This window comes from Rhinatrema bivittatum, chromosome 18 (assembly GCF_901001135.1).
Source record: "Rhinatrema bivittatum chromosome 18, aRhiBiv1.1, whole genome shotgun sequence".
Taxonomy (NCBI): Eukaryota; Metazoa; Chordata; class Amphibia; order Gymnophiona; family Rhinatrematidae; genus Rhinatrema; species Rhinatrema bivittatum.
Genome location: NC_042632.1, coordinates 9,857,759 through 9,870,107, shown reverse-complemented (window position 1 = coordinate 9,870,107; position 12,349 = coordinate 9,857,759). Strand labels below are relative to the sequence as shown.

At 47.2% G+C, this 12,349-nt stretch overlaps 1 protein-coding gene across 2 annotated transcripts in view; it reads right to left on the bottom strand.

Annotated features, from left to right (window-relative positions):
* The window catches only part of KCNIP1 (potassium voltage-gated channel interacting protein 1), a 516,519-nt gene that overhangs the window by 281,024 nt on the left and 223,146 nt on the right, over positions 1 to 12,349 (bottom strand). The gene's annotated exons all lie outside the window — the stretch shown is intronic.

Sequence of the window (12,349 nt, the reverse complement as noted above, 5' to 3'; positions counted from 1 at the left end):
CTCCATAGAATTGTGTATTCAAATTTTTGAAATATGCTCTCATTACAAGACCAAAGTCCTGTTCAGAGTATAACGATACAAATAAGACTGCTCTTTCCATAATATCTGGATCAGAATTTTTGAGGTATTCCATTAAAGGGTCTTTTTTGGGTTAAGTGTTAGTTTCAGTTGAGAAAGTTTTTGTTGTATTGTCTTCATGATGATTGACAGAGTTGCTGCAATTTTTTCCAGTGTTTTGTCAAAAGGGATATAGAATTGTATGTCATCTGCATACAGGAAGAAGTTGAATCCAAGACAGAGCAAGCAAGCAAGCAAGTTTTTGTTGTATTGTCTTCATGATGATTGACAGAGTTGCTGCAATTTTTTCCAGTGTTTTGTCAAAAGGGATATAGAATTGTATGTCATCTGCATACAGGAAGAAGTTGAATCCAAGACAGAGCAAGCCCTGGATCCTGGCTTGCTCTGCAAGCCAGGATCCAGGGCTTGGATTGAGCTGTTTCCTGCACCCAGCCCTCCATTGGACCCTCTCCTCCTCCTCCACCTCGTGGCTGTTGACCCCTCCCCCAGCTGGAAGACTGCCCTGCTTCTAACGAATGTGCTTTTAAATCTCCGTACAGGTACTTGCCTTTCTTTTCTCTGCTCTGCAAGCCAGGATCCAGGGCTTGGATTGAGCTGTTTCCTGCACCCAGCCCTCCATTGGACCCTCTCCTCCTCCTCCACCTCGTGGCTGTTGACCCCTCCCCCAGCTGGAAGACTGCCCTGCTTCTAACGACTCCGCTTTTAAATCTCTGTGCTGGATGCTAAGACCCATATTGATGACATCACTTTTGAGCGACACAAAAAAGAGTCATCTATAAAAATCTAACCTGGTCAAGCGTCACGCGCCTAGCGTCACGCGCCGAAGGAGCGCGACAAAGGGGCCTGCCCCTTTGAGCGCCCCTTCGGGCAGCCCCTTCGGACTGCCCTGAAGGACCCTGGAAGACCCTAAAGTACTACACGGACCTCCTTCTCACCCAGCAGTCCCTTTTGACCCTGAAGTATCGCCGCTCACTTGCCAGCCTCTCAGCCAAGACCCATCCAGCTCCAGGACCTCCGAGTGAGTGGGCACCTCCTCAAAGTGCCTATCCCACCTCTCACAGGTGCTCATGAGCCTGCCTCCCAGCCACTGGACTACTCCCCCTAACACCTTAAATTGCTCTATTCTGTTATTTGTGCATGTTATCTAAGCTGTATAACCTGCATTGTCTGACCTGCATTGTATAACCTGCATGGTACACTATTTACACCTCTTACCCTACCTAATCAGCTTTGTGCCCTTTCCTCAGTGCCCTTCTCTCAGTTTAACTCCTTGATACCTTAATCCCCGCCTTGTACTACCCTATATCCTCTCAGTTTCCTTTTTACCTACCCCCTCTCCCTCCCTCCTCCTTTGCCTACCCACCCACTATGACCACACAACACATCAACCGCATCCACCTCCCCCACAACAGACTCCCCCATTCCCATCCCCCCCGTCCCACCCCCCCCTACAAATCCCTCCTCCCTATCCTCACTACCCCCCTCAACCAATTCCTTGGACTCACTACCCTCTCCATCATTCTGTTCAACGCCCAATCACTCTCCAAAAAACCCCCCATCCTAAATGACCTCCTCACTGACACCAAGCCAGACATCTGTGCCATCACGGAAACCTGGCTCAAAGAAACAGACATTGTCCTCCTGAACCAGCTACCTACACAATCCTACGAATTCCTATCCATTCCAAGACCCAAGAAAAGAGGAGGTGGCATCCTCCTAGCCTTCAAGAAAACACCTTAATCTCAAACTCTCCCACACCACATCACCCTCCAAGCTAGAAATTGGCCTCTTCAAAGCCCCCTCACTGCAAATCTGTCTCATTTATGCCCCTCCTGGATCCATCGAACGGGACCCCTCCCCCTTAATTGAATTCTTATCTGCCAACATAAACATTGAAATCCCTTCCATCATACTAGGAGACTTCAACCTCCATGTCGATGCCACCCCCCTTACCCCTTCTTGTGAGGCATTCCTTACTGCACTCCAAGCTCTAGGCCTTAGACAAATTGTTGCCTCCCCCACGCACCAAGCTGGTCACTCCCTTGACCTTATATTCATCAACCACTGCTTCCTACCATCCCACCCCCCCACCTGCTCCCCTGTACCTTGGTCAGACCACTTCCTCATAAAAGCCCTCCTCCCCCTTAACTTCCCTACTACCCCCACTCCCTCAAACAACACCACCTTCACCTTCAGGAAACCCTGCTCTGGAGATGAACTGGCTCTTGCCATTTCCAACACATCCACTAGCCTTGACTGCTCCAGTCCAGAGACTGCCATCAAATCCTGGCTCAGCATGACTCTTGAAATTGCTGACAAACTATGCCCCATCTCCAGACGTAACATTACCCAACCCACAAAAAATCATCAACCCTGGTACACGACTGAACTAAGATCCCTAAAGAATACCCTCAGGCAGCGTGAGAGAAACTGGCGTAAAGCCCCCTCACCCCAACTCGCCTCAAGTTTCAAAACTACCCTTCACCAATATAGAATAACCACCCTCAAAACAAAAAGAGACTACTTTTCAGCTAAGATCCACCAATACATGTACAACCCGAAAGCCCTTTTCAATTATGTTGCCAACCTCACCAAATCCTCTCAGCCCACTATCCCTGAGAATGATGCCTCCACTAAGAGCGAAGAAATCGCCCAGTATTTCCTCACAAAAATCACCAACATCCTCCGCAGATTTCAACACCCTTCTCCATCCACCTCCCCTTCCCCCTCCCTCCAACCTTCCCCCACTTCACCCACCCTCCAAACCCTTGACCTGACTTCCGCTAAAGAAGTGGAATCTATTCTCAGAAAACTTAAACCAGCTTCCCACCCTTCAGACACCATTCCCACAAAATCCCTCCTCTCCATCCCGAACACTATATCCAAACCCATCGCAGACATCATAAACTCCTCCCTCTCTTCAGGCTCTGTCCCAGATGCTCTTAAACAAGCTATTGTCAAGCCCCTCCTAAAAAAACCAACACTAGACCCTAAAGACCCCGCTAACTTCCGCCCTATCTCTAACCTGCCCTTCCTATCCAAAATTATGGAAAAGATTGTAAACATCCAACTTACAGAATATCTAGAAAGCAACAACATTCTGCATCCAGCCCAATACGGCTTCCGTAAATACCTCAAAACAGAAACCCTCCTGCTCTCCCTCACGGACCACTTACTCATAGGCATGGACCGAGGCAACTGTTACCTCCTCGCCCTACTCGACATCTCAGCTGCCTTTGATACCATCAACCATAACCTCCTCATCAACCGGCTATCCGAAATAGGCATCTCAGGCCTAGCCCTACTATGGTTTAAATCCTACTTATCTAACAGAAAGTTCTCCGTCAAGATAGGAAACGCCAACTCCACACTCTATCCCTTGTCTCAAGGTGTCCCACAAGGCTCCTCCCTCTCCTCCACCCTTTTCAACATTTATCTCACACCTCTATGTCAGCTCCTCACAGACCTCGGCCTCAAATTCTACCTCTATGCAGATGACGTTCAAATCGTCATTCCCATTCACAACTCTCTCTCAGATGCCCTTGCCTTCTGGAACACATGTCTTGCCAACATCAATGACTTCCTCACCAACATCCACCTCGCTCTAAACTCCTCCAAAACAGAGCTGCTCCTTATCTCTCCTCACCTCCCTCCCAAACCACCGATCTCCAACGATCCAGCTTTCAACGTCATAACACCCCAACCCACAGTAAGAGACCTTGGGGTTATCATAGATCAACAACTCAATCTCAAAAACAGATCAACTCCATCCTCAAAGAAGGTTTCTTCAAGCTTCACATCCTGAAGAAACTCAGACCCCTCCTCCACTATCATGACTTCCGCACCGTCGTCCAAGCCACCCTTTCCTCAAAGCTGGACTACTGTAATGCCCTCTTCCTTGGCCTACCCTCCTCCACCACCAAGCCCTTACAAATGCTCCAGAATGCCATCGCCAGGGTCATCACCAACTCAAGGAAAGCTGATCACATTACCCCAATACTCAAAGAACTCCACTGGCTCCCCATCGCATCCCGAATTCTCTTCAAAATTCTAACCATAGTGCACAAGTCCATCCACTCGCACAATTCCAATTGGTTGGATGAACCCTTTCGTCCTATACGCACTGAACGACCCACTCGCACTGTCAACAAAGGCACCCTCTCCATTCCCCCTTTGAAAAAAGCCCACCTCTCCTCTACTAGGGACCGTGCACTATCCATTGCAGGCCCTAAACAATGGAACGCCCTCCCTACCACTCTCAGGCTAGAGCCATGTTACGCCAAGTTCAGAAAAAAACTTAAAACATGGCTCTTCCGACAAGCCTACCCTGATTAAGTACACCGACTTCTGCAAGTATCTTGCCTACGCCTTGTATATTCCTGTAAATAGTCCGTTGCAGTTTTTATTTATTGCTTTAATTCCTCCACCTCCTGCTCTTTGTATACTCCTCCTTGTTCGCCCTCCCTGTTCATTGTAATTTCTACCTTTAAAGTTACATTGTAAACCGGTATGATGTATGCATACTAATACCGGTATATAAAAGTTTTTAAATAAATAAAATAAATAAAGATTTGCAAGCAATATACATATGGGCAGCAAATAAATGTTGAATAGTGTAGCTGAGAGTGCTGAACCCTGGGGGACACCTGTATCTATTGTGAAGTTGTCAAAAATATGATTTCCCATATTGACTTGGAATGTTCTATCTTCTAGGAAGAAGGAGAACCATTAGTTGATGTTTCTGTCTGTTCTGATATTTCTTAGTTGAATGAACAGTAGGGTATGGTCAACTGTGTCAAAAGTTGCTGTTAGATAAATTTGTATCAGTATATAGGATACATTTTTGTCAAACCCCTACAGTACAGGGTCTGATAGTGAAATGAGTACAGTTTCTGTTAAGTGATTTTTTTCTGAAACAAAATTGGTTTGGGTATAGTATATGATTGTCATCTAAAGCAAAATTGCTTACCTTGTAATTGGTGTTATCCCAGGACAGCAGGATGTAGTCCTCACATATGGGTGACGTCACTGACAGAGCCCTATTGCAGGAAAAACCTGTCAAAGTTTCCAGAAACTTTTGACTGGCACTGTGAGGCCACTGAGCATGCCCAGCATGCCATGATATTCTCTGCCACAGGGGTCTCACTCTAGTCTCATATGTAGCAATAAGCTTTAGCAAAAATAAAATAATAAAAGGAATGTGACCCAACTCCGCAGGGTGGCGGGTGGGTTTCGTGAGGACTACATCCTGCTGTCCTGGGATAACACCTATTATTTATTTATTTCGGATTTTTATATACCGACATTCTCAATACAAGTATCGAATCAGGTCGGTTTACATAGAACATTAACTGTCGCAATAAAGGCGTTACATTAAACAGCGTTTCTTAACATATATTTTCTTAACATATCACATATAAATATAACTATAAATACAACTTAAATATAAGTATAAATACAGTTTAACTTAAATATAAATACAACTTGAATATTACATAAACAATAATAATATTGATGATAATAATAACTCGTCAACAGGACGAAGATCAATATCAGGAAAGTTTAAAGCGTGAATAAATATCTTGAATAATTGGAGGGACAGACTAAATTGTGATGTGAGGGTACATATACCTTGTTGAAATGCAAAAACCGAGTTATGCATGAATTAAAGAAGACTGATGAATCAGAGAAGTAGTCTTAAACAGGTGAGTTGTTCAGGTCTGGCGTGGTTGGTTCTTGAGGGGAATATGGGTGATCGATGATCTGATGTTGGACTATTTTCCTCTTTGACCGGTGTCTGAGTGATCTTGTGACTCTGAATAAGCTTGCCTGAAAAGCCACGTTTTTAGGTTTTTCTTAAAAGTTAGATGACAGGTCTCTTGGCGTAGATCCGGCGGTAATGAGTTCCAGAGGGTGGGCCCAGCTGTGGAGAGTGCTCGTTTTGTTAGTGTAGATTTGATCGGGGGAGCATATAAGGAACCTTTGTAGTTGTATCTGATGGGTCTTTGTGATGTGTGAGGGCGGATTTGTGTGATTAGATTTAGGTGAGCGATGCCCATGATATCCTTGTGGATCATTGATAATGTCTTGTAGGAGATTCTAGCTTTTATAGGAAGCCAGTGGAGGCTGTGAAGAATAGGTGTTATGTGGGCTCTTTTATTTGTGTTAGTGAGTAGCCTCGCTGCGGCATTCTGCACCATCTGTAATGGTCTTGTGGATAAGGCTGGAAGACCTAGCAGTAGAGAGTTGCAGTAATCCAGTTTAGACAGGATTAAAGACTGGACTACTAGCCGGAAGTCACTGAAGTGAAGAAGAGGTTTAAGATTTTTTAGCACTTGGAGTTTGAAATAGCATTCTTTAGTTGTATTGGTGATGAAGGATTTAAGGTTGAATTTGTTGTCGAGATGCACTCCCAGGTCTCTGACTGAGGTGGAGTGGTTAATAGTTAGTTTTGAGAATTGAGTTGCGTTTAGGGAGTTGGTGAGGGTATTGTTTTCGTCAGGTGAGATGATGAGGATTTCTGTTTTGTTTGGATTAAGTATGAGGTTCAAGCTGGATAGCAGAGTGTTGATAGCCTGTAAGCAGTTGTTCCAATGTGCCCAAGTTTTTTGCAGTGATTCTGTGATGGGCAAGAGAATCTGAATGTCATCAGCGAAAATATAATGTTTTAGCTTTAGGTTAGAGAGTAAGTGGCAGAGTGGGAGCAGGTAAATATTAAATAGTGTAGGTGAGAGAGATGATCCTTGAGGTACTCCTCGAGTTGATTTGATAGGATGCGATTCTTCATTATTGATTTTTACTTTGTAGAATCTGTTCTCCAGGAACGATTGGAACCAGCTATAAGCTTCTCCTTGGATTCCTATATCGGATAGCCGTTCGAGTAGGATGGTATGGTTGACCGTGTCAAATGCGGCGGATAGGTCAAGAAGAGCGAGGAGGTGAGGTTGTTTTTTTTCGAGATTAAGAAGGATGGTGTCCGATAGCGATGTTAGAAGTGCTTCAGTGTTTTGAGATTTCCTGAAGCCGAACTGGAAAGGGGAGAGAATGTTGTTATCCTCCAGGTATTCCGACAGTTGTTTGTTGATGAATCGTTCCATTACTCTTGAGATCAGGGGAAGGTTGGCGATAGGGCGGAAATTTGCAGGGTCATCCGTTGAAAGGTTTGGTTTTTTTAGTAAAGGTTTCAGAACGGCTATTTTGAGTTGATCTGGGACCTTTCCTTGAATTAAGGAGCAGTTGATGATGTCTGCTATTGATTTAGAAATGGTGTTAGGGGTCGATAGGAGAAGATTGGAAGGTATGGTATCCAGTGGATGGGAAGAAGGTTTGAGTTTCTTGAGAATAAGTTCGATTTCCAATGATGAAGGAGTTTCGAATGATGATAAGCTGTATTCTTTGTAATGTGGTGAGGTTATTGGCTGAGAAACTGTTGAAGGTTGGGTAGATATAGGCTTAAGGAGGTTGGTGATCTTTTTATCAAAGTAGATTGCTAGTTCCTCAGCTTTGTTGGCTGCTTGATCATCTGGAATGATAGGTGGAGTGGGTTTTGTTAAGGAAGATACAAATGAGAAAAGAGCTTTTGAGTCCAGTGCAAAGTTGTGGATTTTTTTTGCAAAGAAGTCTTTTTTGGCCTTTAAGATGGCTAATCTGTATGTGTTGAGATGTGATTTGTAGTTTAGCGTTGTGATGGTGGAAGGAGACTTGCGCCAATTGTTTTCTTTTTTCCGAAGTTCTTGTTTGAGGGTTTTGAGAGTCGGAGTGTACCACGGTTGTCTTTTTGCTTGGGGTGGTTTTACGGGTTTGGTGATTGAGGGACAAGTAAGATCTGCGATCTCGTTTGTAATGTTGTGCCAGGAGATGATAGCTGATGATGCGTCAGTTAAATCCAGTCGGTCGAGTTCTTTGGAAAGTATTTTACTAAGATTGTCTATGGAGCAGGGTTTCCTGTAACGTATGGTGGTTACTGGAAATATAGGACGAGGCTGGTCTTTAATTTGGAGTTCTGCAGAGATGACGTGGTGGTCCGACCATGGGACTGGGACGCAAATAGGGTTGTTTGTTGGTGTTATGCCTTGGTTGAGAAAGATCAGGTCGAGGGTATGTCCCGCTTTGTGCGTGGGATCTTTAACTATCTGATTGAAGCCGAGGTGGTTGAGTGCTGAGAGAAGGATATCACAGTTATGGGTTAGAGGTGCGCTGTTTACATGTAAGTTAAAGTCTCCCATCAACATGGCTGGTTTGTTCTGGTTGCAATGTTTTGTTGTAAATTCAATAAGGGGAGAAGGGTCTGAGTCTAGAGTTCCAGGAGGTGAGTAGACTAAAGTTATTTGTAGATGGTCCGAATTGAAAAAGGCAATTTCGGTGTTCTTTATTGTGGTAGATAATTGGAGTGAGAGCCCTAGGCCCTTTTTTGTTGCTAGAAGGATCCCTCCACCCCTTTTTTTGGTTCTAGTGATTGAATGTATGTCATATAGATGGATGGGTAGCTGATTTAATAGAACTGTGTCTGTGGGTTTCAGCCATGTTTCAGTGATGGCGCAGATATCGGGGTTGTTGTCTGTCAGGTGGTCGTTGAGGAGGTGGAGTTTTTTTGTGATCGATTGGGCGTTGAATAGTGTGAGCGTGAATAGAGTTAATCCTAGCGTTTGAGAAATGGGTGAGATCATGATTGGAATCAATCTCTGTTGTCGTAAGCCTAGAATCCTGGGTTTATTGGGTTTGAGTTTAGGAGTGTAGTGGATAGTAGGTATAGGTGTAGGGTGCATGTTATGGTGCTGGTGTGTTGAATTGTATCCTTTCTTGGAATCCAGTAGTGGATGGGTGGCTGATAGAAGACGATTGGATGAGTGGTTGCGGTGTGGATGGAAGATGAGTGGATGAATGAATGATGTTAAGGTAGAAGGGAGGATGCAGGATTTTGATGGATGCAGGATGGAACCTATCTGTTCTGGGGACTTGATTTCGGTGTGCTGTTGGCGCTCGGGAGTATCGATGTAATAGAGGGGTTTTTTTTTTTTTTTTTTTTTTTCCGCTGGCTCCTAAGGTGGTTGGGTGTTGATGGTGGTAAGGAGCGCTCCGGGACTCTCAGGGGCTGCACGAAGGGGCGCACAAAGGGGCCAGCCCCTTTGTCGTGCTCCTTCGGCGTGCGACGCTCGGCGTGCGACGCCTAGGCGCCGTGGTGTGTTTAAAGGGCTCCTGGCCCTGCTGCGATAGGCGGGTGGTTTTCTTTTTCTATTGGCTGCTTCCGGCCGGAGGAGGGCAGAGGGAGGCGCCTCGGGTCCCGGCTCGGTGCCTCGTGGTCGGCGCGGAGGTCTGCCGGGGGCAAGGGTGCGATCAAGGCCTTCCCCCGGGGGGGTCTCGGCGCCGGCTGCGCAGGCCTCGCACGGACGGTCGCGCTGGAGCAGTTTGGTCCCGCTGGAGCAGGTAAGCTGAAGAGGCTGTGTTTTCGTCGCCGCGGTGTGTTTAAAGGGCTCCTGGCCCTGCTGCGATAGGCGGGTGGTTTTCTTTTTCTATTGGCTGCTTCCGGCCGGGGGGGGGCAGAGGGAGGCGCCTCGGGTCCCGGCTCGGTGCCTCGTGGTCGGCGCGGAGGTCTGCCGGGGGCAAGGGTGCGATCAAGGCCTTACCCCGGTGGGTCTCGGCGCCGGCTGCGCAGGCCTCGCACGGACGGTCGCGCTGGAGCAGTTTGGTCCCGCTGGAGCAGGTAAGCTGAAGAGGCTGTGTTTTCGTCGCCGCGGTGTGTTTAAAGGGCTCCTGGACCTGCTGCGATAGGCGGGTGGTTTTCTTTTTCTATTGGCTGCTTCCGGCCGGAGGAGGGCAGAGGGAGGCGCCTCGGGTCCCGGCTCGGTGCCTCGTGGTCGGCGCGGAGGTCTGCCGGGGGCAAGGGTGCGATCAAGGCCTTACCCCGGTGGGTCTCGGCGCCGGCTGCGCAGGCCTCGCACGGACGGTCGCGCTGGAGCAGTTCGGTCCCGCTGGAGCAGGTAAGCTGAAGAGGCTGTGTTTTCGTCGCCGCGGTGTGTTTAAAGGGCTCCTGGACCTGCTGCGATAGGCGGGTGGTTTTCTTTTTCTATTGGCTGCTTCCGGCCGGAGGAGGGCAGAGGGAGGCGCCTCGGGTCCCGGCTCGGTGCCTCGTGGTCGGCGCGGAGGTCTGCCGGGGGCAAGGGTGCGATCAAGGCCTTACCCCGGTGGGTCTCGGCGCCGGCTGCGCAGGCCTCGCACGGACGGTCGCGCTGGAGCAGTTCGGTCCCGCTGGAGCAGGTAAGCTGAAGAGGCTGTGTTTTCGTCGCCGCGGTGTGTTTAAAGGGCTCCTGGCCCTGCTGCGATAGGCGGGTGGTTTTCTTTTTCTATTGGCTGCTTCCGGCCGGAGGAGGGCAGAGGGAGGCGCCTCGGGTCCCGGCTCGGTGCCTCGTGGTCGGCGCGGAGGTCTGCCGGGGGCAAGGGTGCGATCAAGGCCTTACCCCGGTGGGTCTCGGCGCCGGCTGCGCAGGCCTCGCACGGACGGTCGCGCTGGAGCAGTTCGGTCCCGCTGGAGCAGGTAAGTTGAAGAGGCTATTACAAGGTAAGCAATTACAAGGTAAGCTATTACAAGGTAAGCTATTACAAGGTAAGCAAGGTAAGCTATTACAAGGTAAGCTATTACAAGGTAAGCTATTACAAGGTAAGCAATTTGGTTTATCCCAGGACAAGCAGGATGCTAGTCCTCACATATGGGTGATTAGCAAGCTAGAGGCTGAGTCATTTCGTAGAGAAGTAACAGTGAAGTATTGTTGTTGAAAATGAGTCTGCCGAAGATCACAGCAGGTTGGATGTAGAAGGAGTTGGGATTAAACTGGAAACACGTTCTTTAAGACAGATTGTCCATAGGCTTGTCGTCTTTGTTTGTCCAGACAGTAATGAGCTGCAAAGGTGTGAAGAGAACTCCATGTTGCTGCTTTACAGATGTCAAGGATTGGCACTGAACAATAGTGTGCTACTGAGGTTGACATCGCTCTTACTGAATGTGCCTTTACTCGCCCTTGGAGAGGAAGGCCTGCTTTTTCATAGCAAAATTGTATGCAATCTGCTAGCCAGTTGGATAGAGTATGTTTACCCACTGCTTTACCCGGTTTGTTTGGATCATAGGAAACAAAACATTGATTGGATTTCCTGTGGACTGCAGTGCAGTTTAAATAGAAAGATAGTGCACGCTTACAGTCCAGGGTATGTAAGGCTCTTTCTCCTTGGTGAGAATGAGGCCTTGGGAAGAATGTGGGTAAAACTATGGATTGGTTCAAGTGGAATTCCGTAACGGAGAACCACTCTGTCATGTAGGAATTTTGTATAGGGTGAGTATGTAACAAGTGCTTGTAACTCACTAACCCTTCTAGCTGATGTAATGGCTATAAGGAAGATAGTCTTCCATGTGAGAAATTTAATATCACAGGAATCTATGGGTTCGAAAGGAGAACACATGAGTCTTGTTAAAACCAGATTCAGGTCCCATTCTGTGACTGGTGGCTGAATTGGTGGTTTACGTTGAGTTAAACCTCTCATAAATCTACTGACGAGAGGTTGTGAGGATATAGGTGCATCTCCCATCTTGTTATGGTATGCTGAGATTGCACTTAAATGTACTCTTACAGATGAAGTCTGAAGACCAGATTCTGAAAGATGGTATAAGTAGTCTAGTAGAGAAGTAGTGGGGCAAGTGAAAGGATCAATATTCTTTTGTCTGCACCACAAAGTGAATCTCTTCCATTTCAAAGAATAGTTCTTTCGTGTGGAAGGCTTACGTGAAGCTATAAGCACTTGAGATACATTGGTTGAAAGACTGAATGGTTGTAGAAAAGCTTTCAACATCCATGCTGTCAGGGATAGGGATTGAAGGTTGGGATGACGCAACTGACCCTGATCCTGGGTTATGAGAGTGGGAGCTATTCCCAGGCGAATGGGATCCCTGACTGAGAGATCTAAACCATACTTGTCGAGGCCAATATGGGGCTATGAGTATCATAGACCCCTTGTCTTGTTGTAGCTTCACTAGAGTTTTGGTTAGGAGCGGTATCGGAGGATACGCGTATAGAAGGCCTGAGTTCCAAGGGCGAGCAAAGGCGCCCTTGGCTGGCTAGTTCTTCTGTTTGTGTAGTGAACAGAATTCGTCCACTTTGTGATTTAGATGTGACGCAAAGAAGTCTATTGTTGGTTGCCCCAAACGTTGAAATATCCTGGTCGCTACTGAGGGATCCAGGGACCATTCGTGTGGTTGGAAATGACATCTGAGTCGGTCCGCCAGTAC